The sequence below is a fragment of the Pinus tabuliformis genome, chromosome 2_2, assembly GCF_031772625.1.
Source record: "Pinus tabuliformis cultivar Carrire ecotype Pingquan chromosome 2_2, CPIR1, whole genome shotgun sequence".
Lineage (NCBI taxonomy): Eukaryota > Viridiplantae > Streptophyta > Pinopsida > Pinales > Pinaceae > Pinus > Pinus tabuliformis.
The window spans coordinates 1,132,779,558-1,132,791,649 of record NC_142300.1 but is presented as its reverse complement, the minus strand read 5'-3'; the positions used below and the strand labels follow the sequence as shown (position 1 = coordinate 1,132,791,649).

The window sequence follows — 12,092 nt, the reverse complement described above, 5'->3', positions numbered from 1 at the left end:
AACATATCACCAATAATAATTACATATCCCCATCAATCCTCTCAACTCTGTGAGGTTCTTGGGCATTGGCCACTCAATGATAGCTTGAATCTTGTCTTGGTGGACTTGTACTCCCCCTGCATTGATGATGTGTCCAAGGTATAAAATATATGTCATTCCAAATTCACATTTGGACTCCTTGGCAAAGAGTTATTGCTCCTCTATTATGATCAACACCTTGTTTAAGTGCCTCAAGTGCTCCTCCCATCTTTTGTTGTAAATAAGAAGATCATCGAAGAAAACTAGAAAAAACTTTCGTAACTACCTTTTGAATATATGATTCATGCATGACTAGAAGGTAACTCGTGCATTCGTCAACCCAAATGGCATGACGAGAAATTCATAATGTCCAAAGTGGCATATGAAATTTGTCTTTTGTATGTCCTTCTCTCGAACCTTGATTTTATGATAAGCCAACCTCAAATCAGTTTGGTAGAAGTACACCACTCCATCTAGTTCATCCAAGAGCTCATTGATCCTTGATATTGGGTACCTATTCTTAATCGTCTTCTTGTTGAGGGCCCTATAGTCTATACACATCCTCATCATCTCATATTTCTTTTTAACTAGTACCATGGAGGATGTGAATGGATTGGTGTTGGGCCTTATGTGCCCCATATCCAACAATTCCTTAATAGTCTTCTCAATCTCCTCCTTGAATCTCTTGGGGTGCCTATATGGTGTAGTGATGACTGGCTTGGACCACTCCTCTCATTCTATAGTGTTCAAAACCCTTTTCTAGTAGTGTTCCAGAGGGATAGCTTAAAAAATCTTCTGGTGTTTATCCAACAAGGCCTAGATATCTGTTGAGTAATGTTGATCCCCATATGATGTATTTTGTTGCATTATCATTCACAGTGCAATCCATGTTGTCTCCATGACAAAAAATAATCATGACCACATTTGGAGCATTGGTGGCATTCCTCTTAGTCATACCCCTTGTCCTTTTGGGCGACCCATTCCATTTCCATGGTACAATAATAATTCCAATGCCTCCCTATGGAAATGAGTCATTGTACCCCTAGCACCATGTTTGTATCAGTAAGATCTACCACATAGAAATCATCCACTAGGGTGTAATTTCCCATATTTGACTCCAGTTAAGGAACCATCCTCAAACAAGCCATCCTTCGTCCTCTAGCCACTTTTATGTCAAAAACATTGAATTATTTTGTATTCAAATGTCTCCTAGTGACCAGGGATGCATCTATAAAATTACAAGTGGATCCTCCATCAATAAGGAACACAACATGTTGCCTTTGTATGACTCCCCTTACGCTAAATGTGTTGTATCTAAAGACGCATGATAGCTTGGTTAGAGTAGTCCTAGTCAATTTTCTTTTTGGTGGCTCTTTGTCATTGTTGTTGCTGCTATGCTCCTCCTCTTGAGACGCTACATGTTCTTTATCCTCTTTGTTGTCTGACATCATCTCTACATAGTGAACCTTCTCTTTGCCCATGCATCTATGTCTTTAAACCCAAGATTATTTGTAGTTTTAACATATATTGTTTCTTCTTAACTCATCTCTGGTTTCTTCCACCCAATTCTTCCCTTGCTAAGGCTTCTTCTCCTTACTCTTTTGTGGTGGAATGAATTTGGTTGATTCCTTCTTGGGCAATGCACCTTCCATATCCTTGGTTTTGGAAATAGTGTCCTGAAGTGTATTAGGCTTAAAATCCTTCACTCAATTGCACAATGGAACACTTAGGCCCTCCAAGAATAACATCACCAACCGATCCTGGGATATATCTATAATCATCATTGCTAATCTTTGGAAATATATGATGTAGTTATTCGAGCTCCATGACTGCTTAAGTTGTGCTAAATCTCTGAAATGCGACTCCAAATTCTTCTTATCAATGATTCAAATCTCTAAATTAATCTATCATTAAACTCCAAATAGGAGGCGATGTTAGTGTGCTCGAGTGTGGACAACCCATGTATCACCATTCATGTGCTTCTCCCTCCAAATTTTGATCCGGATTTAAACAAGAATGCAATAGATTACAGAGATAACCATAAATACAGAGATGCAATAACCATAAACACAATGATGCAGCGGAAATAATACTTCATTTCATTACTGTAAAATACTGAAATATGCTTACAAACAGAAATGGAAAGAAACCAGCTAGGGCGATGGTAGCTTATCTCTGAGAAGAGATGTGGCGGCTACATGCCTCTGAACTGTTCTGAACTGTGTTACAATGAGGCTCGAAGGCCTATTTATTGTTGAGAAACAATGGAAAACCCTTCACATCCCGAAACCTAACCCTAGAAGATGAAACGCCAAATTGTGGGCCCCGTTTGGGTAAATTGGTACATCAATTTCTCGGGGTCGTAACTTTGGCATACGATCTCCATTTGACGTGTACTAGAAATATCTATCCGAGTACTACCACTTTGGGAGGCAACATGGGTCCCAGATTCCCAAAAAAACGTCGTTTAGGGCCTCAAAACGGCTCCGGAAGTTCAGGACCCGAAAAACTGCTAAAAATAGTAAACTGTGCTACAATTAAGGAAACTGAAAAGACTGAAAGAGACAGTTGTGGGGGTCCAAATGGGTTGGTGGGTGGCCACCAACATCCACCTGGATCATTCCTCCCCCCTTAGGAAGCAATGGTCCCCATTGCGTTGAGTTCCTCCCTGAGATGAGGAAGCTTCTGCTGAGTTGGTTCTCTGGTGAGCTGTTCTGCAATCTCTGATGTGTCCAGAAATGGTGGAAAGCATGGTCGACGATGGTCCACATTGAATACTCGGTGCAAGCGAAGGAATGGAGGAATGTTGTGCTTCAAAGCATTGTTTCCCATAGCCTTGGTACTGCTGTGAGGACCATGTCGGAGTGGTCGGAGCTTCTGATGGGCTCTTGTAAGGCGTTCTTTCTGTAGATGTAACCAAACTTTGTTGCCCACCTGAAACTTATGTGGTACCCCTGTGGGTGAGGAGAAGTTGTTCCTGTGTTCTGTCATGACCGTATCCCTTTGCTGCTGCTGCACCCTTTGCAGGGGTCATGGATGTAGCAACGATCTTCCCCTTACTTTGGGAGTGAACCAGACATATGAATTTCCTAGTCTATGATATGAGCTTGCTGCCTTTCTTGGTAGTGATCAAGGATGTGGCAGTAGGTGGGGCTACCTCCGGTATCCTGTATAATGAATTATTCAAAGAAATAATGACAGCACGAGGCCTGGACTCATACACAGCATGTCTCCTCCACAAGTATGGTTGGCCTAATAATACATCACAAACATCCAGAGGTGTAACATCACACAATACCTCGTCTGTGAAGGGCTTGATGCTGTAGGGAAGGCGGCACTGCTGGCGAACTTTCAGATCTCGTCCTTCATGAAGCCACCCGATACTGTACGGTTGTGGGTGCGGTGTAGTCGGTAGGCCCAACCGCTTCACGACCTCTGCTGAAACAAGGTTCTTTTGGCTGCCACTGTCGACAATGAATTGTAGCGGCGAACCCTTCACCCACATCTGTGAGTGGAAAAGACGTTCCCCTTCCTTTGGATTTTCGGACTCATCTTTCTGGATCTTGACGGTGGCAACGGTGGCGCCGGGATCCGCATCAATGATCTGCTTCCCTTTGCCATTCCCCTTGTCGGGTTCTGGCTCAGGATCGGAACATGCATCTGATTCGGAAGCCTTCAACTCGGCCACCAGTGACTGCTTGGTCCGACACTCACTTGTGTTATGAGTGGGACTCTTGTGGAACTCACACCACTTCCCTGTGTCCTTCTTCGGCTTCATGGTGTTGTTCTTTTCTTGCAGCTTCGGCGAGTTGTCTTGGGTCACCCCGCCTTGGCTTTGTCCTTTGGGCTTCGGATTTGCAGATCCAAAGTCTCGCTTCTTCTGTTTGAACTTTTGCTCGATTTTGACAGCGTATCGGTATGCTGTGCCGAGTGAGGGGATGTTCAAGAACCCCATCTCTTCCTGGATGTATCGGTGTAGGCAGCCGCGGTATTTGAGTACCAGATGCAGCTCAGAATATTTGATACCCAACTGTGTGCGAAGGGTATGAAAAATGTTTGTGAACTCCGGCACATCTTGGTCTCGTCCCTGCCGCAGTGTGGTCCATTTGATGTATTTGTCCTCATAGCTTCCGACAGGGTAGTACTGCTCCTTGATGGCATCCCGGAAGTCATTCCAAGTGGGTGCGGCTGAAAATAGTGAGCCTGTACTTTCATCCTTCTGCTCGCAGTAGGTTTCCCACCAGTCCTTGACGTGGGGTGCTGCTTTGAGAAGAGCGAAAACAATCTTTTCCCGACTTGAAAATTCATGAACAGAAAAATACCCATCTAGCAGATTTAACCATTTATCTACGACATCTGCGTCTATTTGACCCTCGAAGATGGGGATTTCAAAATTTACTTGTACCTTAAACGGTGTGGCGTTTCCAGAGTCGCTAGTGGAAGCCGATGCGTCGCCTCTAGGTAGCCGCTGAAGGATCTGCGCAAAGCTGTCCAGCATCGCGTTCCTTTGCCGCTCGAGTGCTTCTTCGAGCAAGATTTTGATAGGATCTCCTGCCCCCTCGTCTTTCTTCTCATCCGCCATGGGAGGCCGTCGGGATTTGCGACGCTGGTCTTGCAAAGGTTCGACCAGTTCAAGCCCTAACTCCTTATATCCTGACCTCGTTGGGGACATGCAAAGAAAAACAGAGAAAAAGCAGACCGCTCTGATACCACTGATCCGGATTTAAACAGGGACGCAATAGATTACAGAGATAACCATAAATACAGAGATGCAATAACCATAAACACAATGATGCAGCAGAAATAATACTTCATTTCATTACTGTAAAATACTGAAATATGCTTACAAACAGAAATGGAAAGAAACCAGCCAGGGCAATGGTAGCTTATCTCTGAGAAGAGATGTGGCGGCTACATGCCTCTGAACTGTTCTGAACTGTGTTACAATGAGGCTCGAAGGCCTATTTATTGTTGAGAAACAATGGAAAACCCTTCACATCCCGAAACCTAACCCTAGAAGATGAAACGCCAAATTGTGGGCCCCGTTTGGGTAAATTGGTACATCAATTTCCCGGGGTCGTAACTTTGGCATACGATCTACGTTTCACGCGTACGATAGCTCGTTAGAAAGATCTATCCGAGTACTACCACTTTGGGAGGCAACATGGTCCGTGGACCCATGTTGCCCCAGATTCCCAAAAAAACGTTGTTTAGGGCCTCAAAACGGCTCCGGAAGTTCAGGACCCGAAAAACTGCTAAAAATAGTAAACTGTGCTACAATTAAGGAAACTGAAAAGACTGAAAGAGACAGTTGTGGGGGTCCAAATGGGTTGGTGGGTGGCCACCAACATCCACCTGGATCAAATTTAGTGTGGCATATTGGATTTCCTCTGACTCCCTCATGGGGATAAGCTAGAAATATGTATTCAGCTTTTGTACCCATGCTTTAGTTGTGCCACTCGAAGTCCCACTAAAAGTTGGTATACTTATTTTCCTTTCCTTCTTCGACATATTGTTTTCATCCACCACTTGTTATGATCTCTTGATTTGCTCCTATGCTTGATATTGTAGTAATGTAGATGTAATCTGAGTTGTAAGACGAATCCACACTTGACCTTTGGCTTGAGAAACCACGACCCATGGGCATCTAAGTGATCAAAATAACCCAAGGATCGAACATGGTCTAGGCCACACCAGTCCTTAACATGGTTGGATTTTTGCCCACTGAGTTTTAGATCGATGACCTTCAATCACGGAATGCCTTAACAATACACCCCATCACCATATATTCTACTCCCCATGGGCACTTCCTAAAGTGACTTTTTACCACCTTTATTTAATTATTATTTATTTTATTCTAGTGACCCCTTTATTCTCTATAAATAGCCCACGAGGACAACCCTTCAATATTTCTGTGAATTGGAAAAGGACATTGCAAAATTGTTCTCTTAAATGTATGTGCAATTATTGGTTACTGCACTTTTAAATCTATGTCCAATCATTTGCATGAAAATATTACTTATGAAAGAGAACTAGACAACAAAGTAATATCTTATCTATTTTTTTGATATATTTTTATTATTTAAATTTCATTCTTATATTGAACATCTTTGTGATGCATATTCTCTTCCATCTACTACATATTGAATTGAGAGTTCGCTCCCTTTACATCTTCACTCCCTACATGTTAGTTTGCTATATTAATAATTAGTATGTTCATTGCAAAGATAAAGGCTACATATATCTGAGTTTTTTTCTGTATCATCATTTCTCAAACCACCATTGGTATCTTCCTTGGTATTATATTCAATTCATTCATCTTCAAAATTCATTGATATTCAATTCAAAGTATTTACTACGATATATGCATTTACTATCATATACACAGTGACTATTTGAGGTTTTTGTGCATATCCAAAAAAATAGAAGATTCATCTAAGTACAAATAGTTTGCACTCAAAAATGAATAGTTGTATGTTAACAAGACAACTGGACTTGAGGCAAGAATAATTTATTAGATTTCAAACTCCGGGGTTAAGGACAATGGAGTAGGTTTATTTAAATACAGTCGACAGTCAAGCATATTTCTTTGATGTTTTATTACAATCAGTACAATGACACACCAGACACACCATTGTTCATATTACATCTACATTCCTAAAAGAAAATGTAAAATAATACAACTAGATACAACAAAATATGTCTTAGCATGCACCAAGTTGATACTAAGACTAAGTTGTTAAGACTAAGTTGATACTAGGCAAGTGTCAGTTTGTATATTGGATAGAAAAACGACTTACTCACTAATGAGATGTTATCATCAAAATTGTGCCAACTTGGATGTTTCTTGAGATAATTTTAATCTCCCAAAGATAGATTCCATCTTCAACCCTCCCCCATAAAATTTGATCCTAATAATAAATATACACACATTCTACACTTCATAAAAAAATTTAACGTTCTTAATACTAATCACTTTAAATTATGACTATGAATCAGAGTTTACTATTTAGTATTCCTCAAAATTAAAAATTTAACATTTAATTATTTTAATTCATTTATTAAATGGTATAAAAATTAAAAAAAAAAAAGAGGAAAAGTAAAATTACAGTAAAAAGATCATTATGAAAGATCGCAGAAGAAATTAAAAAACTTAGGAAAACATAAATTTAAAAAACCTATAACCTAAGAAAACTGAGGTAACAATATAATATCTAAGCTATTTAGTGAAAATATAATTCAGATTCCAACTTCTTGTATTTACCAAAGACGAAAATGTCTGTTTGAACCACTTAAATTGAGAGAAAAAAGTTTCGGAAATACCAACGACAACCAGCAAAAACATCCGTATTTTAGAAGAAGTCAACCTTGAATTAACTTTCGATATTATTCACGAACATCATTCAATATTAGTTCGTCTATATTGGAACAAGCTCAACTATATCACAGAGTATCCACCGTAACATTATCATCCAAAACTTATAGACTGGTTAAGTCTATGGTTTTTGGTCTGGTATTTTCTGCTAGTAATTTTTGCAATTCATCTGATATTAATACAAAATCATGCTTTTTTCGTATTGGAAAAAGCATTAACATCTAAAACATTACTCCCAGGTGTTATAGTTTGAATTCTTTTCTAAAACGAAAATTTTAATTTAAGTAAACAGTTTAAGATTTGTTTTAAATACAGATTTAACGAGAGACATCTAAATTTTTTATGCATAATTTTTTTATAAATTAATATTATTTAAAAAAATTATTTAAATTAATTTAGTAAAATTTTAATTTTAATGATGGATAGACAAAATTACACATCATACTAGGCTGTAAATTACAAATAGCAAGCTATCATTTCAAGACTTTACGTCTCAAAAATATTACCAAAATCAATTAATTGATTTTGTTCATATTCTTGATATTTTCAAAATATTTCCAAATTACCACAGGAAACGATGCTCTCTATTACAGAATAGAAATTTTCAATCCTGTCAGAAAAATATTACCAAAATCAATTAATTGATTTTGTTCATATTCTTGATATTTTCAAAATATTTCCAAATTACCACAGGAAACGATGCTCTCAATTACAGAATAGAAATTTTCAATCCTGTCAGAAAACTTTCGGAAAATAAAGATTATGCAAATAAATATGTTGTGTAATAATTTATTTTTATTCACATAAGCGTGAGTCACAAAGAATACTGAGTCCCCACTCAGGTTTAAGAAATTAAATTGGGCCCAAATCAAATACAGTGCTGTAGCATTAATATTAATATTTCAATCAAGATAACCGGAGTGTTTGTGAGCAGAAGCCTTTAGACATGGACACCCTCTGGTAGATTGTTATGCTTGCTTGCACAGTGAATATCATTAGAAACACATTCAAAAGTAACTTACAATATAATGCCCTCGGGCATTGATCATTCTTTTGAGAAAGTCAAATCTAGTGCTCTGGATAAATGACTGCTTTAGAAATGTAAAGCATAATTAACTCATTCTTCCAGTAGTATCAATGTTTGTTTGTTGGAATAGATTAATGCCTGCTTTAGAAATGTAAAGCGGAATTAACTCATTCTTCCAGTGGTATCACTGTTTGTTTGTTGGAATAGAGAAAATTAGAAGTAAAAGAAACCCGGTCCAAAACCCAAAAAAAAATACCTCTTAACAGTGCCAGGTGGGCATGCTCTATAGGCTGTCCACCCGTCACTATGGTTTAATGCCACTGTCTAGAGTCAAGGAAGCAGAGTGAACGTATTGTTATGACTTTCAGCTATTCACAAAATGAAGTATTCTGGCGATCACAGAAACAGCAGAAGTGCATATGATAACTCCAGATTGCCATCTGATTTCAGTGAGAATAAATTGCCTATTCAAACTTCGAAACAGTGAAAGGAAAATCAGCATGTAACCACAGGATATTTAATTGCCTTTAATTCACAGCTGTTTAAGGTGAAGTTCAGAACAACAGACCCATCAAATTATGAATAATTTACAAGACCAGCACCAAGAAAAATAATGTAAGATATATTCTGTTGTAGATAGGACAGATACAAACCAATGAAAAGCATCAATCCACAGATCGTTTCAATTTTTTGAAAAAAATAAACAAGGAACAATCCCACAATCCAATTGCTGGTCAAAATTTCAGGCATTGAAGTAAATGAACTTGTGAGAGAATGTACCACCAAAGAAGGATTTAGAGTGCCAAACATTTATGTTCACTTTATATATTAAGTCCTCTGTGTTAAGATACCAGAAATGCCAGTGAAACTTCAAATGCAGAGTTAAGAGCAGTAAAAAAAAAGTTTTCAAGACCAGACCATCCCATATACCATAGCAACGTTCTGTTTCCAAGACCAAACCATCCCATATACCATAGCAGAAGGATCTTAACATTATTTGTGTGCTGAGATATCTCTGTCCATCAACACCAAAATACCAAAATCGACCCCCTGATGGAAAGTACTGGCAAGCTAATCCATAATCACCAACATAGCATTTAGCCACCTACAATTATTATCATCATAAAACACTCATGAAAGAAGACTATCAAGCAAAGAATATGAGATTACCATGAGGGCAATCACCAAGAACGCCACTGATCCCTTGAGGAAGACCACTATGCTAAACCCTCCCAAAGACTACTATGCTAAAATCTTAAGCCAAGAATATTCTCTGTTAGTTATCTTTGAAAGTATAATGGTCAGTGAGCATTTTTAATGAAGAATCCCAAACCCTTTACTGCCCATTTTTACAACTTAAATCCAATGAGAACAGGAGAAGATAACACAACAGGACCAGTTGATAATTCACCTAGGAACCTATCGCAAGGACATGAGCACTAACATAGCATGGGAGAAAATGTTGTAACAGTAATATGATATTGGGATCTGTAGATTTCACCCCGTAAAAGTCTTCTACTGCTGCATACAAGCAGTTCATCTCCAGCACGTATTTCAAGTTTGTCAAGTGGTAATGCATCTACTCCTAGACAGGCTCACAACCTTCTAACCTGCTAGCATGTGCATTTTTTTAATAATCCACTAAAGAAGACTGCATGTGTCACAATTCTCAAAAACCAGTTACATTTTGGGGAAATTGTTTATATGGTGTTTATATAGGGATTAGAATTTTATGAATTCTTCAGAAGTATTTTTTACAACTTATGTCTGTAATTTTTAGGTTTAGGCATTGCTCATTTCGGAGCAATGTTACTAGCGAATATCAATTTCAAAACAAAGCATTCAAATAAAAATATGCATGCTAACACAACAATTTACGGATTTTTTTTAGCAATCACCGAATTTGTAATAAAACAAAATGTCCCAGGAGTTCTACCAGTTAAAGCTACTTGACATAAGTCTTGTAGTAAGAAATAAACAAGTAAATAATGATAACCCTAGTTTGAGCTGATAACCATGGATCATGAACCCATTGCATATTTGGCTACAATATGTGTTTCTTTGACAATTGTTTACATCTGGAAACTATCTTCAGCTGCCAAAAGACGAAAGTTCTTCATACCATGGAAGTGGAAAATACCAAAAAGATTCCTCAGACAGATCCTGAACACCTAATTTCTCCATGTTACCTACCGATGTTTCAGAACGCATCCCCATGCCTACCGAATGTTGGATACTTAAAGTACTGGCCTTCTAAATCCCGCAAACTTCAGTTATTACCTGTTCATTGAAAAAAAAATACAGATCTATTATTCATTCTTTGAGAGTGAACAAACTTGACAAGTATGCAGATTTATCATTCTTCAGTTATTACCTATTCGTTGAGAAAAGATATACAATCCACAGATCTATTATTTTTGGAATTAACAAACTTGAAAGATTCTTTAAAAGGACTGACAAAGATTCTTTAAAAGGACTTACACATGAGGATCGCTCCAAGAAATCACTGTTCAATGTTATTGGTTGTCTGCTGCCAAAGACCACTGTAGATTGATCTTTGATCCCGAATATTTCTTCTCAAATCTCTACTGTGACTGTACATGTTTATATTATTTTCTATATCCCCTTCGACCATTCGCTTGTTCTGTGGATGCATAAACCCCATCAAATCACCAAAACCCGCATACTTATTGCAATATCTCTGTCTTCTCCTATGAAAAAACATGCGATGTCATGGGTAGTGTCTTTTGAAGTCGATCTAATTGCTCTTCTCAAACAAGCGCTCCAAATACTTTCATTGGTAATAGCAGTTTGTCAACTGCCATTATAAACCAACCTCCCAAATCTACAAATCTTGTTAGTGGATGTGGCTTGACTCGGTAGAAGACTGGAATAATTGTCGCCCTCGACTTCACCCTGGAGTCGAGCTCATCAAGACACCAACATGATTGGGCGTAGTTCGTATAGAAAATGGCAATATGGATAGAGACTAATTGAATAGCCCCTTTTATTTGAGAAGGAATGTTGCATCCCTCCACCAATTCCGGCGAACTCGCCATCTATGTTCTACCAGGAGACGGTAGAGATGAGAGAGTAAAATGTTCTTGACATCAGGGCCACGACTAACAAAACCTAATTGGGAATAAAAGTCGAACCTGAATAGAAGGGCCGAAGAGGAAGAAACCAGGCAGTGACATTGCGATGGAGGGGGGTGCATTGATGGACAGCAAAATGAGGCGTAGGATTAAGGCAAATGCAAAGATGTTGAAGCCGAGGGAGCTATAATATCTAGATAAGAAGATGATAAACCAGGCCAGATAATGAAGCCAGGCGATCGTCAACCCTGTGGACCTAGCATTGAACAGTCATATCCTAATCCCACCGCCTAAGATTCTTTATGTTTGTGTCACATGCAGACAGGTGAAGTTTTCTATGTCATTGCAGTTGTGCTCTTTTGTGAGATAATAGATGTGACTCTTCATGTGGGTACTTTTCAAAGAATAGTATTGCGCAAGTTGCAACAACAACTGCATGGAGACTTTGCGAAAGGGAACATTAACATTATGGTGAATGTTATTTTCTGCATTTTTACTATGTAGATTTTTGAGATGTGAAAGAGTTTTGGGTGGAGTCTAGAGATATGTGTATGTATGTTTCTCTAACATCGTGAAT

At 38.4% G+C, this 12,092-nt stretch overlaps 1 long non-coding RNA gene across 1 annotated transcript; it reads right to left on the bottom strand.

The window, feature by feature from the left end:
- Positions 1–10,341: 10,341 nt before the first annotated feature.
- On the bottom strand, positions 10,342–11,861 carry LOC149197370 (uncharacterized). The gene is made up of 2 exons (XR_016254192.1): positions 10,902–11,861; positions 10,342–10,700 (listed from the first exon to the last, which is right to left on the bottom strand). It is a non-coding gene; the product is annotated as an uncharacterized LOC149197370 (long non-coding RNA).
- Positions 11,862–12,092: the final 231 nt, after the last annotated feature.